This window comes from Rhamphochromis sp. 'chilingali' (assembly GCF_963969265.1).
Source record: "Rhamphochromis sp. 'chilingali' genome assembly, chromosome: 1".
In the NCBI taxonomy this organism is placed as follows: domain Eukaryota; kingdom Metazoa; phylum Chordata; class Actinopteri; order Cichliformes; family Cichlidae; genus Rhamphochromis; species Rhamphochromis sp. 'chilingali'.
In genome coordinates, this window is record NC_137929.1 from 42,979,436 (window position 1) to 42,992,930 (window position 13,495).

At 41.0% G+C, this 13,495-nt stretch overlaps 1 long non-coding RNA gene across 1 annotated transcript in view; it reads right to left on the minus strand.

Annotated features, from left to right (window-relative positions):
- Positions 1-13,200, minus strand: part of LOC308402458 — a 111,016-nt gene extending 97,816 nt beyond the window's left edge. Inside the window, exon 1 of the long non-coding RNA XR_013972757.1 lies at positions 13,092-13,200. This is a non-coding gene — a long non-coding RNA (uncharacterized lncRNA). The remainder of the gene's footprint in view (positions 1-13,091) is intronic.
- Positions 13,201-13,495: the final 295 nt, after the last annotated feature.

Consider the following 13,495-nt stretch of genomic DNA (forward strand, 5'->3'; position numbering starts at 1 on the left):
TTTTTTTTTTTTTTTACAGCTGCACTCGCTCGCGCTGTCTGATAACTTGGAGAGTGCAGATTAACGAATGTCCGAGGGGAGCATGTTTTTAGTTACGACCACTGTACTGTACAGATAAGCACGAGCCACTTGGGTTTTATACAGCTGTATGACTACAGAAGCGACGTGTCATACACCGTACCTTTCTGAAGGTACGGTCTGTTCTCAAGCAAACGTCCTTGATACCTGGAGACACAACACTGTCGTGACAACAGGGAGAGACTCTTTCCAATACCATTTATTTCTGATTTCTGATTGCTTTTGAGTGAGCAACACTCACTCAAAATTCGTATCTTTCCTTGAATTTCTCAGTGAAAAGTGATGACTGCTACTTTTCTTTGTCAAGCTGACCTTACTGAATGAAATTAAATGGTCCATATGATCTTATTCTGTCTCCATTTAACCTTTCAGACATACCGTCTGTTTTTCAGACAATGCTCTGCATGTATGCTTTGACTATGGAGGATCTCTATAACTATCTCCTTAAGTCTAATTTACGCTTATAATATTTGTCAAGAAGCATGCAGAACACTGTCATGCTGTCTGTACTTTTATTTGTCTTCTGTACAATCAGTTTACGACAGATTTTCACAAACCTCCACATTCATTCTGTCACGTGTGGAATATGAAATAGGACCCAAAATGCAGCAGCTCTGGTGCAGATGAGTGTTTATTTACAGGGGTGTGAGTACAAACAGCGGTGGCGACAAAACATGAAACCAGAAACCTAAACTGGGTAAACTAATAAGACAAACCAGAATGAGGATGCAGGGAGGTCCGGAGAAATACATACAGGGAGACCGAGGGGAAACAACACAGACGAACCAGCGATTACCAAGACAGAAAATACAACTTAAATACACTCAGAGAACACAGGGAGATTACACACAGGTGGGAGACACAGCTGGGAGTGATTAACATGACGAGACCAGGGAGGCAAACTGAAAACACTCACATAAGACGCAGACCTTCACAATAAAACAGGAACACACGGGGGGGAACAGGGTAAACACCAATTAGAGAACAGAACCAAAATCGAAGAGAAAACACAAAACGCTGGGTCAAAAGGACCCAGGATCATGACACATTCAGATACATGATTGCCTGCAGGCATCGCCACATGGCACGTGAGTAAAGAACTTGCTTCGAGAAAGACTTTGATTCAGCTCGCTTTGTTATGAAAAGCCAAACCAAGACAACAACATTTGAAGAACATAAGGAAAATAACTAAATGGGACAACTGTGCAAAGTTCAACATACAGGTACATCGGATTATCAATAGAATTCAGAGTCACAGCTCATGTAGCGCCTAAGCAGTAATAGGGTAAGAGGTGGGGTACACTACTGCGTACTCTCCCCAGTCAAGTGCAGCATTAACATAGAGAAACAAACAACCACTCATGCTCACGTTCACTCCTTGTTGCTGTGTCATTATCTTAAAAAGTTATCACGCAAATAAATGAGGTGAAGATACAAATAACCGGTAATAAATTACAAACTTGAATGAAAGAATAACTCGCGTCTGTCAATTTATATTCTGTGGGTGTTATACAAAGTACAAGGAGGTTTTGTTGTTAGTACCAGTGTTTTTAATTTCATATAGGCACTGAAACCACAGCATTTGGTTTAACAAATCATTGCAAGGGCGGTTAAAATGTGCCTGTTTACTGAACGTAACCATGCAACCTTTAGGCATCAAGCCTGGCAGGCTCAGTCGGTAGAGCATGAGACGCTTAATCTCAGGGTTGTGGGTTCAACCCCCAGGATTTAGAACAGAACTGTACAGTTTTTCAACAAGCTTGAAAAAAGCAAGTCCCTGCTACCTGCTCAGCCAGGGTCCCAAGTGAGCTGAGCAAGTACTAAAATGTGAGTTTGTCGAAGAAATGTGGGTGTAGTGATGGATGCAGACCTAAACTTATAAAAACACATTAAGACAATAACAAAATCAGCTTACCATCACCTCAAGAATGTTTCAAGGATAAAAGATCTGATTCCTCAACAGGACCTGGAAAAACTAGTCCATGCATTCCTCTTTAGTAGGCTTGATTATTAACAGCATCTTTACAGGTCTACCTAAAAAATCAGTCAGACAATCTGAATGGTTTAGGACCAAAATACATCAGTGACCTCCTGACCCAGTATGAACCTTCCAGATCCCTCAGGTCATCTGGATCTGGTCTTTTATCAGTTCCCAGAGTCAGAACCAGACACGGAGAAGCTGCATTCAGCTTTTATGCTCCTTATATCTGGAACAAACTCCCAGAAAACCTCAGATCAGATGAAACACTCAGTTTATTTAAATCCAGGTTGAAGACTCACCTGTTCTCAGCTGCATTTGAATAAAGCACCAAATCCACACTTTAAGCTTAAATTTCAAAACTTACATTTTAACTACTGATTTTATCTACTGTTTTTTTCTAATCAATTTTAAATCATGCTTTTTATTTGTTTTTGTTTTTTAATGTCTCTGTAAAGCACTTTGAATCACCTCGTTGTTGAATTGTGCTATATGAATGAACTTGCCTTGCCTTGGTCAGACTCCATGCTACCAATTGGCTGGTCAGAGGCTTTACTTGACGAGTCATGAGTGTCTGATTCACCAAAACTGCCACTTTTGAAATGCAGCAATGAGAGAAATGGCTACAAAATGTCAATTGTCAATTCTAGTCAAGTTCATGGAACGAAAAATACTCCAAGTAATTCACGAGGGGTAAAGAAACAATGAAATTATAAGTTCAGCAACAGAAACGATGCAAAGCCCAGCTGGCTAGCAGAACTTGATTGTTTGCACGTCAATCAATAAATGGCCTGTGACCTGACGATGTGCTTCCCCAGGTGATCAGTCCAGATCAGATTAGCTACATGCAAACATACGATGACCCGAGGTTCTGAAATCACCTGAGGAATGCCGAAAAACGGATGTAGACGACAACTTCACGCTTTTCCGACCATCATCAAAAAACACACTGCCTGCTAGACCTCATGAGAAAGGGGTTAATCAGCTGAACACTCCTACTGCAACAAATCAGAGTGATTGATTGGAATGATCCACTTTGACTGAGGCATTCAGTCACAGTGGAGAACTTACTTACAATGCAGATTAAACTGCTGGTAATTACTACAAAGTCTGGCAAGCTTAAGAAGTTACTCAAAAGGCAAAGCAATCCACAAAGTAGAACTTTGGGGGTGTTCACATGATGAAATATTTTGATTCGACATGGAACGCCAAGTTTCCACTGATCCATCAGGTTTGATAGAAACAGAAATGCATGAATTTATGGGGGAACAAGACTTGTATTAGGAAGCACTTTGAGTGCTCAACTTGAGTAGAAAATGTCATATCTATTTCACAAGCTGTCAAGTCTAGCTAGCTCAGTTGGCAGACTCTTAACCTCAGGGTCAAGGATTCAAGTCCCATGCTGGATGCAGCTGATTTAGGACAGAACTGAACTCTTAAGGGAGTTTACAGTGAGAAAAACCAAGTCTCACCACAGCTATGACCTAAATGTTAAGTGGCGGGCTACTGTTTGGCACTAGATGCCAACAGCTTTAATAAAATGGCTGTTTGACAGCTTGGGAAAGAGGACGGGTGTGAACATGAAGCAAGTATACAGCTGACTCTCACCCATCTCCATCTACTTTTCACCTGCTTCCCATGTCAATCTTACTCTCTCACCTGTCCCTCTTGATTCCACACACTCTCTTTCCCCCAGCTCTCGTTGTCTGTTTTAACTCCCTCTCCCTGTGCACATCCCTCTAGAGTGACAGTCCCAGAGTGGAGAGCTTGAAGGAGATCAAACAGCAAGGAAATTGTAAAATAACTCTGCAGTCAGAGTGGTGCATATGAATGAGAACAGATAGCAGTGGCCACAGCACGTACCAAGTGAAATCTACAAGAAGCCAGATGGGATGTAATTCTCACTTTACCTCGCACTTACATATGATTTCAAAGGATGCTACAGGGAGCAGAAGCAACACAGCTTGATACGACAGTATCACCTAGGATTTGGTACATCTGAGCATACTGGCGAGCTCATCTGAATGAGTTGACACTCTCTCTCATCTATATATATATATATATATATATATAAATAAATGTTCAGACTGCAACATTCATTAAAAATTACCACACATTATAACCAAGGTATGCATAAGAGCATCTCTGAATGCACAGCAGCAGAAGACCACAGCACGTGTCACAACTGTCAGCTACAAACAGTTGAAGCTATAGTTTATACATGCTAACCAAAGTTGGACAACAGAAGATTGGAAAAACATTGCTTCATCTGATGAGTCTTGAATCTGATGCATTCAGATAGTGGGCTCAAAATTTGGTGTAAACAACTCGAAAGCGTGGATCCATCCTGCCCTGTATCAACATATAAAGCCGGTGATTTAAATGACTTTGAATGTGGCATGAATTTTGGTGCCACGTGATCTGGTCAGAAAATTTTAGAAACTGCTAATCTGCTGGGATTTTCCCACACAAACATCTCTAGAGTTTATGGAGAATGGCTAAAATAGAGGAAATAACTCAAATAACCACTCGCATGAAGAAGATAATCTCAGAATACACTGCACATCAGATCTTGAAGCAGAAGTGCTACAGCAGTGTAGTACAACACTAAGTGTGACTCCTGTCTGGTATGATGAGTCTCAATTTGTGCTGCAACAATCAGATGGTAGGGTCAAAGTTTGGCACAAACACTATGAAAGGATAGATCCATCCTGTGAGGATGCAGCGCCTTTGGGATGTAACTGAACGGGAAATTCACACCATGGAAGTGAAGTCGACACACGCATTACTGAAGGTAAAAAGTGATCCAACCCAGAATTACCAAGATGTACCTAATAAAGTGATGCTTTAATGTAAATGTAAACATATTTAAGGACATTATTCTAGTAAGGCTGGAAAATATTGAGGGATGCTACAGAAGTATCTGTTTTAGCCTTAAAGTTGGATGACACATGTTTTTGCAGTGTATTGGTGTGAGGTCTATATATGTTGCCTGAAGAGCGGCGTCCGTTTAATTATATCCAAATCATTATCTTAATTTAGTTTTTATTTTCCTTGAGGTACTGTTCTTTTCCCTGGTCTTTTCACATTGTTCAAACCTTTACATTGCTCTGAGAACATTCAATTTATTTCTCATCAGTCTTACATTTTCTTTTTTATTGAACTGCTTTCACTGTGGCATTATACCCGAGGACAAAAAAAAGTTTAAAATGCCCAGCAAAGGCTTTAAGCAGAATCCAAAATGAACCAATCTTGTTTACAGAATCATTTCAGATAATTGAGTTATTCCTCCAGCTGAGGGTGCTTCATGCTAGTAGCATGAAGCTTTATTTTCAGTTTGTCTTTGAGCTGAATGTTGAATGTGCCTGCAGTTTGACACTCTGGAGCTTGTGGCAAGAGAATTATTCAAATCAGCATCAGCGTTCTGTGGGTGTTACAAAAAATGGGAATTTGGTTATAAAAAAAAAGAATTTGTGATCGGCTTTTACTTTGTATTGGCCATTTGAAATTGGACTTGGATGTGTGTGTTTTTCTCCATCCTATGAAATCTAACCACTTACAGTAGTGGATCTAAAATCTGATCATATGAATTACAGAAGATCTTTCAGTTTTCTCACTATGTAAATGTCTGTCATAGCACAGCATTGTCCAAAGTGTGTTTTCTCATCATGTGATACATGTACAAACTGACTGAAACCCACTGTGTAACAGACAGTTTCAGCCACATACTAACTGTTGTCTCACCATAGTACTTCTGTATAAGTGCTACAAAAAAAAAAACAGTTGTGGCTGAGGATACTCTTTCATCATATTCACTGTAATATGTGAGTCAGATAATACAAAGAAACCTTAAATGATGTTAAATAAGTGGCCACACATCTTTACAGATAACAGAGCCGTTGGGATTTTCACAACCATACATTGAGGTTGGCAACTGGAATTAGAGCGGATTATTTCTGCCCCTGGTGACCTGGTGAATTTAACTACCAGACTGAGGCAGTTCCATTTAATTTGATCCACACAGCAAAGGACAGAAAAGGTCAAAAAACACAAAAGGCCAGCATCTTGTTTGCCTTCTCTGATTTGTTCTTCTTTTCTCTTTAGTTTAGTTTTTTCCTCTTTCTTATGTTTTCAAATCCTCTAAGCTCACTGCAGCATGTTTACTTGTCTGTCAGAGACAAACCTCTATACACAAGACATATGAAGCCTCTCAAGGTCTCTGTGATAAAAGTAACCCAAGACTGTATAGTTGGCTCTGTATTCCTGTCTCCTCACCTTTAACCTCCTAGGACCTGGCGTCCACATATGTGGACATCACATTTTGGGTTATTTAGACCAAATTACTGAATTTTGCTCTACAAGGGCCTGCCACTTACAAGGACATTATACTGCTACTGTTCTATCAAAATTTTAAACTAATATCCTCATATTTGGCTCTTATTTTTCTTAAAAACAAAAATAAGGTTAAAAACAAAATCTGGTAATTCTTTGTTTTTACATTCATCGGGCCCCAATATGACCAAATATCAAAGAGAAATTAAAAATGCATGCCGTGGAAGAGTTCAGGTCTTAGGAGGTTAAAGCTGTAATACGCTATTTTTTTTTTAGGTTTGCAAAAAATGCAAGTAAAAATAATAATCAAGTTACATGTAAGTTTACTTACATGTTTAAACCTATTAATTAAACCTATTTCAAGGCTAATGCAATGATATGAAATATATATTTTTTCCAGCCCATTCCTCTATGGTCTAATTTAAGGTTGTTTAAGATGGGACCCTGACTCCAGGTAAAAAAAATAAAATGGCGGGAAAACAGGATTGATTGAGTTTAAACCTTTTCTAATTACACTTACTCACCATTTTAGACATTTGTCTTTTTAAATGAAACCCCATGATTTCGTATTTCATGACATTTCCTAAAACGGATTCTTTAATCATGTCGTGAATTTGGGGGTGCATGGGATGAAAAGGAAAACAAAAATATGTCCATTTATGCGTAGAACTTTTAAGTCATTTTGATTCCACAGATATGAATGGAAAACACTGCGCTCAATGGTTGTTGCACACCAGGTTGCCTAGTAACATCTACTGAAGTAAGATATTTTGAAGACTGCTCTATCATGAGGCAGGACTAGCTTGATGGGGGATTTTAGTTAGATAAAAGCTGAACAATTATTTTCGGGCACAATAGGGTTGGAGACACATGGAGAATCCAGCACACTGCTGGCTGTGCAGAGCAGCGGGGTAACCCTGGCTTAACCAAGAGAAATCCACAGTGTGGAGAACTAATCTGAGCAAATAATGGGTGAAGTCCCAGGCACAGAAGCTTAATCGGACAGGTTTCAGGTCTGAGGAGCAGAGCTGACAAGGTCAAGGGTTGCAGAAAAGAGAGAAAGAGAAAAAGAAAGCGGTCTGGTAGAAGAGCAGGCAGATGTGCACAAGATGGCAAACGTTCACTGTTGCACAAAAAGTCATTCATTACATTGTCTTTCTTTTTTTTGTTGTAGCAACTTGTGAGGCCAGTTTAGAAATTTGGCCCATGAGCTGTTGAATACAAGCGGTTACTGACAAAACCAATGTAACTTATATGCGATATACTTTAACATCGGTAATAAAATAATTTGCGAAACTTATAAAACCCCTAAAACTAAACCTGAAACACTTATTTTCTTAGATCTTACCTTTAATTGCAAAATTCAAGAATGACTTCTTCGCTGTTGTTGTTGCAGGATGAGTCGCACTGGTGATTTGGATCTTAAAGTGTTAAAGCTATACAATCCAGTAACACATGACAGTGTCCAAATACTTTAAGATCAAACTGTAAAACAACTACTGTGTAAAGAAACAGGCTTCCAACATATAAATGTATTGCATTGTTTCTCCAGTTAAAGCCATTAAAGCCTTTCTCTGGAATGATGTTTGGTGATTTAACCAGACTGAAACAGTGTCCTTTGTCATATCTTCAGCCATGTAAATCCTTAATTATTGCGCTATCCATCCATAATTAAATCTCCCCTCTATTTAAGTCCCCGTTGATGCAATAAAGACACAGAACTAAATCCTCATTTGGATTTTTTGATACTACTTCAAACCTTTTTAAATATTAATTTCATACACCTTTTTTGTTTCAACTCCCTATCCTAACCGCACAAGTAATTGGTTTCAGTGTGAAGCACTGCAGGCAGTTTTGATGTCCAGAAAAAAAGACTATCATTCTGATAAGTGTTCAGTGATCAATATTTAAAGATCAAAAGATGATTGCAGCTCATAAAAAAGTATTTTTCTTACAGTTAAGAGCCTCTTTTAAAAAGTCTGTATTAGAACTGCTTTCACAGCTGGCAATCACCCCTTTTTACTGACTCACCAAAGCATGCCACTAATTCAGAATGTCTTGCAAAAAACAGAGGAAAACAGACATTTTGATAGCTACATTTTCAGTTTTTAAGTTGTTTAAAAAAAAAATCTGATATAATTTGACCTTTTTGAAGCAACCACAGCAGGCTTACTGTATAATTAAAGGAACACTTTTCAATCAGAGTATAGCATCAAGTCACCTAAACTTCTGGGATATTGACCTGGTCCGCTAATTAGTTTCAGCTGCTTTGATGTTAATGAAATTAACAACAGGTGCAAGATTGAGAGAACCCCCACCACGCGAATTGTTTTACAGGTGGAGGCCACTGGCATTCTCTGCCTCCTCATCTTTTCTGTTTGTTTTTTTACTAGTTTTGCATCTGAATAGGGTAGAGATCAGCAATCTGCGGACCCTACAGAGATTGCACAGGTAATCCAACTCCTCCAGGATGGCACATCCAGATGTGCCATTGCTAGAAGGTTTGCAGTGTCTCTCAGCAGTCCCACGAACATGGACAAAAGACAGACAGTTATTGTAGGAGAGCTGGACAGGACCATAGATGGTCCTTAACCCATCAGCAGGACTGGTATCTGCTCCTTTGTGCAAGGCAGAACAGGATTAGCACCAGCGGAGCGCTACAAAACCTTTAGTGGATCCTGTGCTCAATGATTGGCACTTAGGAATCTGATTGGTGTTTGCCATAGAACACCAGAATTGGCAATCACTGCAATTGTGTCTGAGCTCGCGACCATGCGTGACTCCACGGAGGAGAACTAAAGCTAAATGAAACATATTTGTATGGGAGCTGCGCAAGAGTGCTGATCTGCAATCAGGATTCAAATCCACAAGATTGATTCTGTCCCTCATGCAGTAACATGAAGCAACCTAGTCCAGCCTCAGCTAGCTGTGGATCTAAAAATACAGGTAACTGGAGGAAACCACAAAGCAACTGTGGTCAAATTCTAAAGCCTCGATAGAAAAACTAATGTTTAAGTCACCAACAAGCATTAGTCAGAACCTTGCAATGCATTATACGTCCAACTAATTCTCTGATATATTTTCTCTGATATATATTCCAAATGATAACAGGGTAGAAGGAAAAATAGTGCTCTTCTTTTTCTTTTTCCTTTCAGGGTTCATCTGCCTCCATCTCACCCTCTCACTTGCATCCTCACACCAACCCTCTGCACGTCCTCCTTCACTACATCCATGAATCTTTTCTGTGGCCTTTACTTTTTCCTTCTGCCTGGCAGCTCCACATTCAACAGTGGTCTATTACAAATAATGACGGGAATTGAGTTCCAGGTGAGACCTGTGTCCAGTTCATCTGAATCATATGCCTCCAAGCGTATCGGTCCCTTTCATCAATGCTGGCATGTTTTTCTGACAAAACACTGACTCAAACTAATAACAGTGGACTTTTTGGACAGCTGAGACACACTTTTTCTCAGCTCTTGTTCTCAGATTGTTCTGCTTTCTTTCTACACTGTGATATGATTAAGAGAGATGTGTCCTGGAAGGCCTGTGAAGGTCTACTTTTGTCCACAGAGAAAACAGATAAAGAATCAAAAATACAAATGATGAAGTGGGCCTACAAAAAAAAAAAGTCAAATACAATGTTGGTATCAATAAAGGATTATCCAAAAATGCAAATACCTGCACACACCTCAGACCCATGTAGTAAAACAGGACTGTCCACAGTCTGACTTTGTGTAATTTGGAACTAGACTGACTTGCATTCTAGGTGAGGCCTCGACTATCCAGGACCCTCTAAATCCATCCTTTAATGCATTATCTACTGCTTAACAAATTCTGGGAGGTGGTTTCTCTGTCCAGCCTGTTCTTCCTGGGGAATACCAAGATGCCCCTTCTCCAGAAAGTTAGCTAGGAGATGTGATCTTTGCAGCATTTGTCTACCTTTAGGGACTTTGCTTGGTTGGACGTGGCCATAACACCTTTCCCACAATCTATCCAGGAGACTTTAGACCCAGATAGATGAAGCTCTTCTGTGGATACCTCTCCAAAATGATGCTATTGTACCATGTTCTAAACAATACGTGGCGCAAATCATATTCTTTTTTATTACCTAACACATCTGTATGGACAGACAATAGTATATATGATCTTTTGTTATGGCAGTCCTGATGCTGAAACCAGTGGTCATGCAGAAGCCAGTGTCCACACAGTTACAGTTAGGGCTTTAGCTGAAGGAAAAGCACAACACAAATTTGTATTTGTGGACATGCAAAATGTAAATATGTAAATATGTTGTTGACAACATACATTACATTCACTGACACCAATCAACAGATTAGAAGTCGTGACCTCATCACAAATTGCCACGAGAAGTTAACAAAGGCAGCTTGAGATAGAAGGCCTAACGCCGCCTGTCTCTCGACAGGGATTTTAATTCCGCTGAATTCTGTGAAAAGTATTTTTGAAGCTTTGAGAAGCTCAGCTATTTAATCTTAAAGGGTTTTTACCTTAACCCTGACAAAACAATGTCCGAAAGTCAAAGTGCTCCTCAGGGATACAACAGCAGAAAACACAGCCTGCAGGGAGCTGCGCACAGCCAGAAAGATAATTGTATGCAGCACACAGACAATGAATGATTTGCTGCGGTTTGTCCATACATGTCTGCAGAGATGAACCCCCCCCCCCCCCCCCCCCCCCCCCCCCCCACGAGTCCACCACACAATCAAATTCCAGTTCATTCCATTCCTAAATCTATTTTCCAGCACTCTGATCTCCTCCTCTACAGTTACTGCTCTTTTCTATCACCCAGTCATTCAGAGAAGGTCCTTTCCCGTAGAGTTTTTTCTTGAATTTATTAATCCAATGAAAGGTGTGTGTGTGTATGTGTGTGTGTGTGTGTGTGTGTGGGGGGGGGTTGTAGGTGTGGCATTTTCAAAAGGGAATATCCTGAGGCAGAACAAAGTAAGTCTGAGTGTGCGATACAGAGAGCGATATTCATGGAACCATTCCTGTGGCTGGTCTGACGTGCCCAGTCCCTCGGCTAATGAGCCATTCTGAGTCCAACTGTATTTCTAACCATTAGTCAATCACCGTCTCCTCACTCGTCCACTCTGACAAGCACAGTGTGAAAAACGAAAAGAGACAGAGATGGCTGTTTTGCATATCCACTTCTGGTGGCAGGCACGGCAGAAGCAGAAAATGAATGAAATCATGTGCTACGCAGTCCTACCTCAGAAAAAAAAACAACTTAGTTTTTTGGCAGGTGGAAAGTCAATTACTGAGCATTGGAGCATGTTTGTCGATAAATGGAAACTGCAGTATTTAATCACCAGTGGGAATCAAACCCTCACTTTAACACTGGGAGAGCCACACTAAAGCAGCCAAATGAAGCAAGCCTTAGGAATTATGGCACTGCAGAGGAAGAGAGGGAGAGAGAGAAACAGACACAAACATGCAGACCGAGAGAGGACCAACCCTTTGCCAATATCGCCTTCCATTTTCATGCCAGTAGAGCCAGCAGGTGCTTGAGCATTCAGGGTATGAGAAATGACTTTGAAACTGAATAAATATCTGTCTCTGTCATGAGCCCTGTTAAATACAAGTATCCTGATGAGTTCATTTTATAGCCACAATTCTTCTGTGCTGACACATGTCAGAGTTTCACACCCCATCAGCGGAACACCAACCCATTTTGGGCTCCCAAAATTATTTGCACGCAAACCACATCAGCAGCAGCAAGGCGCTTCCACCACATACTGCGTGTTTAACGACACTTGTGGCTCCTTTTCTCTGGGGGAGGGGGGGGTAGTAGAGCTGAAGGAATGTAAAAGGCGAGTGTAAAAAAACAGAAAAAAAGAAAAACAGGTCCCAAAATGTCCCAAAACGCCCTAATCCTCCCTGGAGACAGGTGGATTAACGGACGTTCAATGAATAAACACGTGCGCACGCGCCACACTGTGTGTGTATGTGTGTGCGCGCGCACGGGTGCTGGATTATTTCATTCCCAGTTTGGTGCAGGTATTTGCTGCTGAGCAGAGCAGGGACGTACACGCGGACGGCCACACCCGCTCTGACTGAGCCAGCGGCGCGCGAGGACAGACCTGAGCACACCCTTTTTGAATGTCATCATTCCGCCCCCATGCAAAGGAAAGGAAGGAAAACAAAAACAAAACAAAACAAAAAACGTGGAAAGCAACAGAATCCCACTTTGTTTCAACGAAAAAAATAAAATAAAATAAAAACTTGACATAATGTTCCAGTAACTAACTCGGAAATATCAGAAATAGTAATAGTATAGTCCAGTTTAGATTACATTTTGTAACCGTGACGTTTTTATTTTCTCTTCACATAAAACAATGCGACGCGTCAACACAGCAGTAACTCGGCTCCATTCATCTGCAAAGTTTCCTCATTTGTTCACGTTTTTTTCTTTATTATGTGCGAACAACGATGCTACTCTGCGGTTGTGACCCCTGTGAGGGCCGGGTACTCTAACTGAGATTAAAATGACTTTGAAAAGTTGACTCATAACGCCTTCAGCATGCCGTCTGTACTACGTCCTCCAACTTTCTCCGTCTATTCCTCTTCAAATACCTCCAGCAGCGCAGATGACCTCTGCTGTTGGTGTCAAGGATGCAAGGGCGCGCTTGAACATCCCCTTCAGCGCATTTAGGTAATTAAAAATAAGAAAAAAAGGTGTACTCACCAGTGAAGACTGTTTGTTGTTCTGCCTCCCTGCAGTTTGAGCTCTATGTCTAATTATAGCTGGGCAACATCCTCCTTATATTCTTATTGCTGGCTACAGTACGTCCATGTCCTCTCTCTCTCGGGGTTTACGACTCAGTCTCCGTTTCTGGTTTATCTTCTGAGTGGGGGCACGCAAATCCTCCAGCCCGGGATGTGCGTCTGCCTCCTGGGCAGGGTTTTGTCAGTTTGTCCCGGAGACAAAAGCAGCAGCAGTAGCAGCACAGGAGGTGGACCGGGGCGGACGCACCGGACGCGTTCTCCTTTCCATTGTGCGCGCACCGAGACGCGTCCTGCAGCCACGCACGAGGGGAAAGTGACAATCAATCCTGGCTCAAGTTCAAGGCAAAGACAGGGTTTAATAAC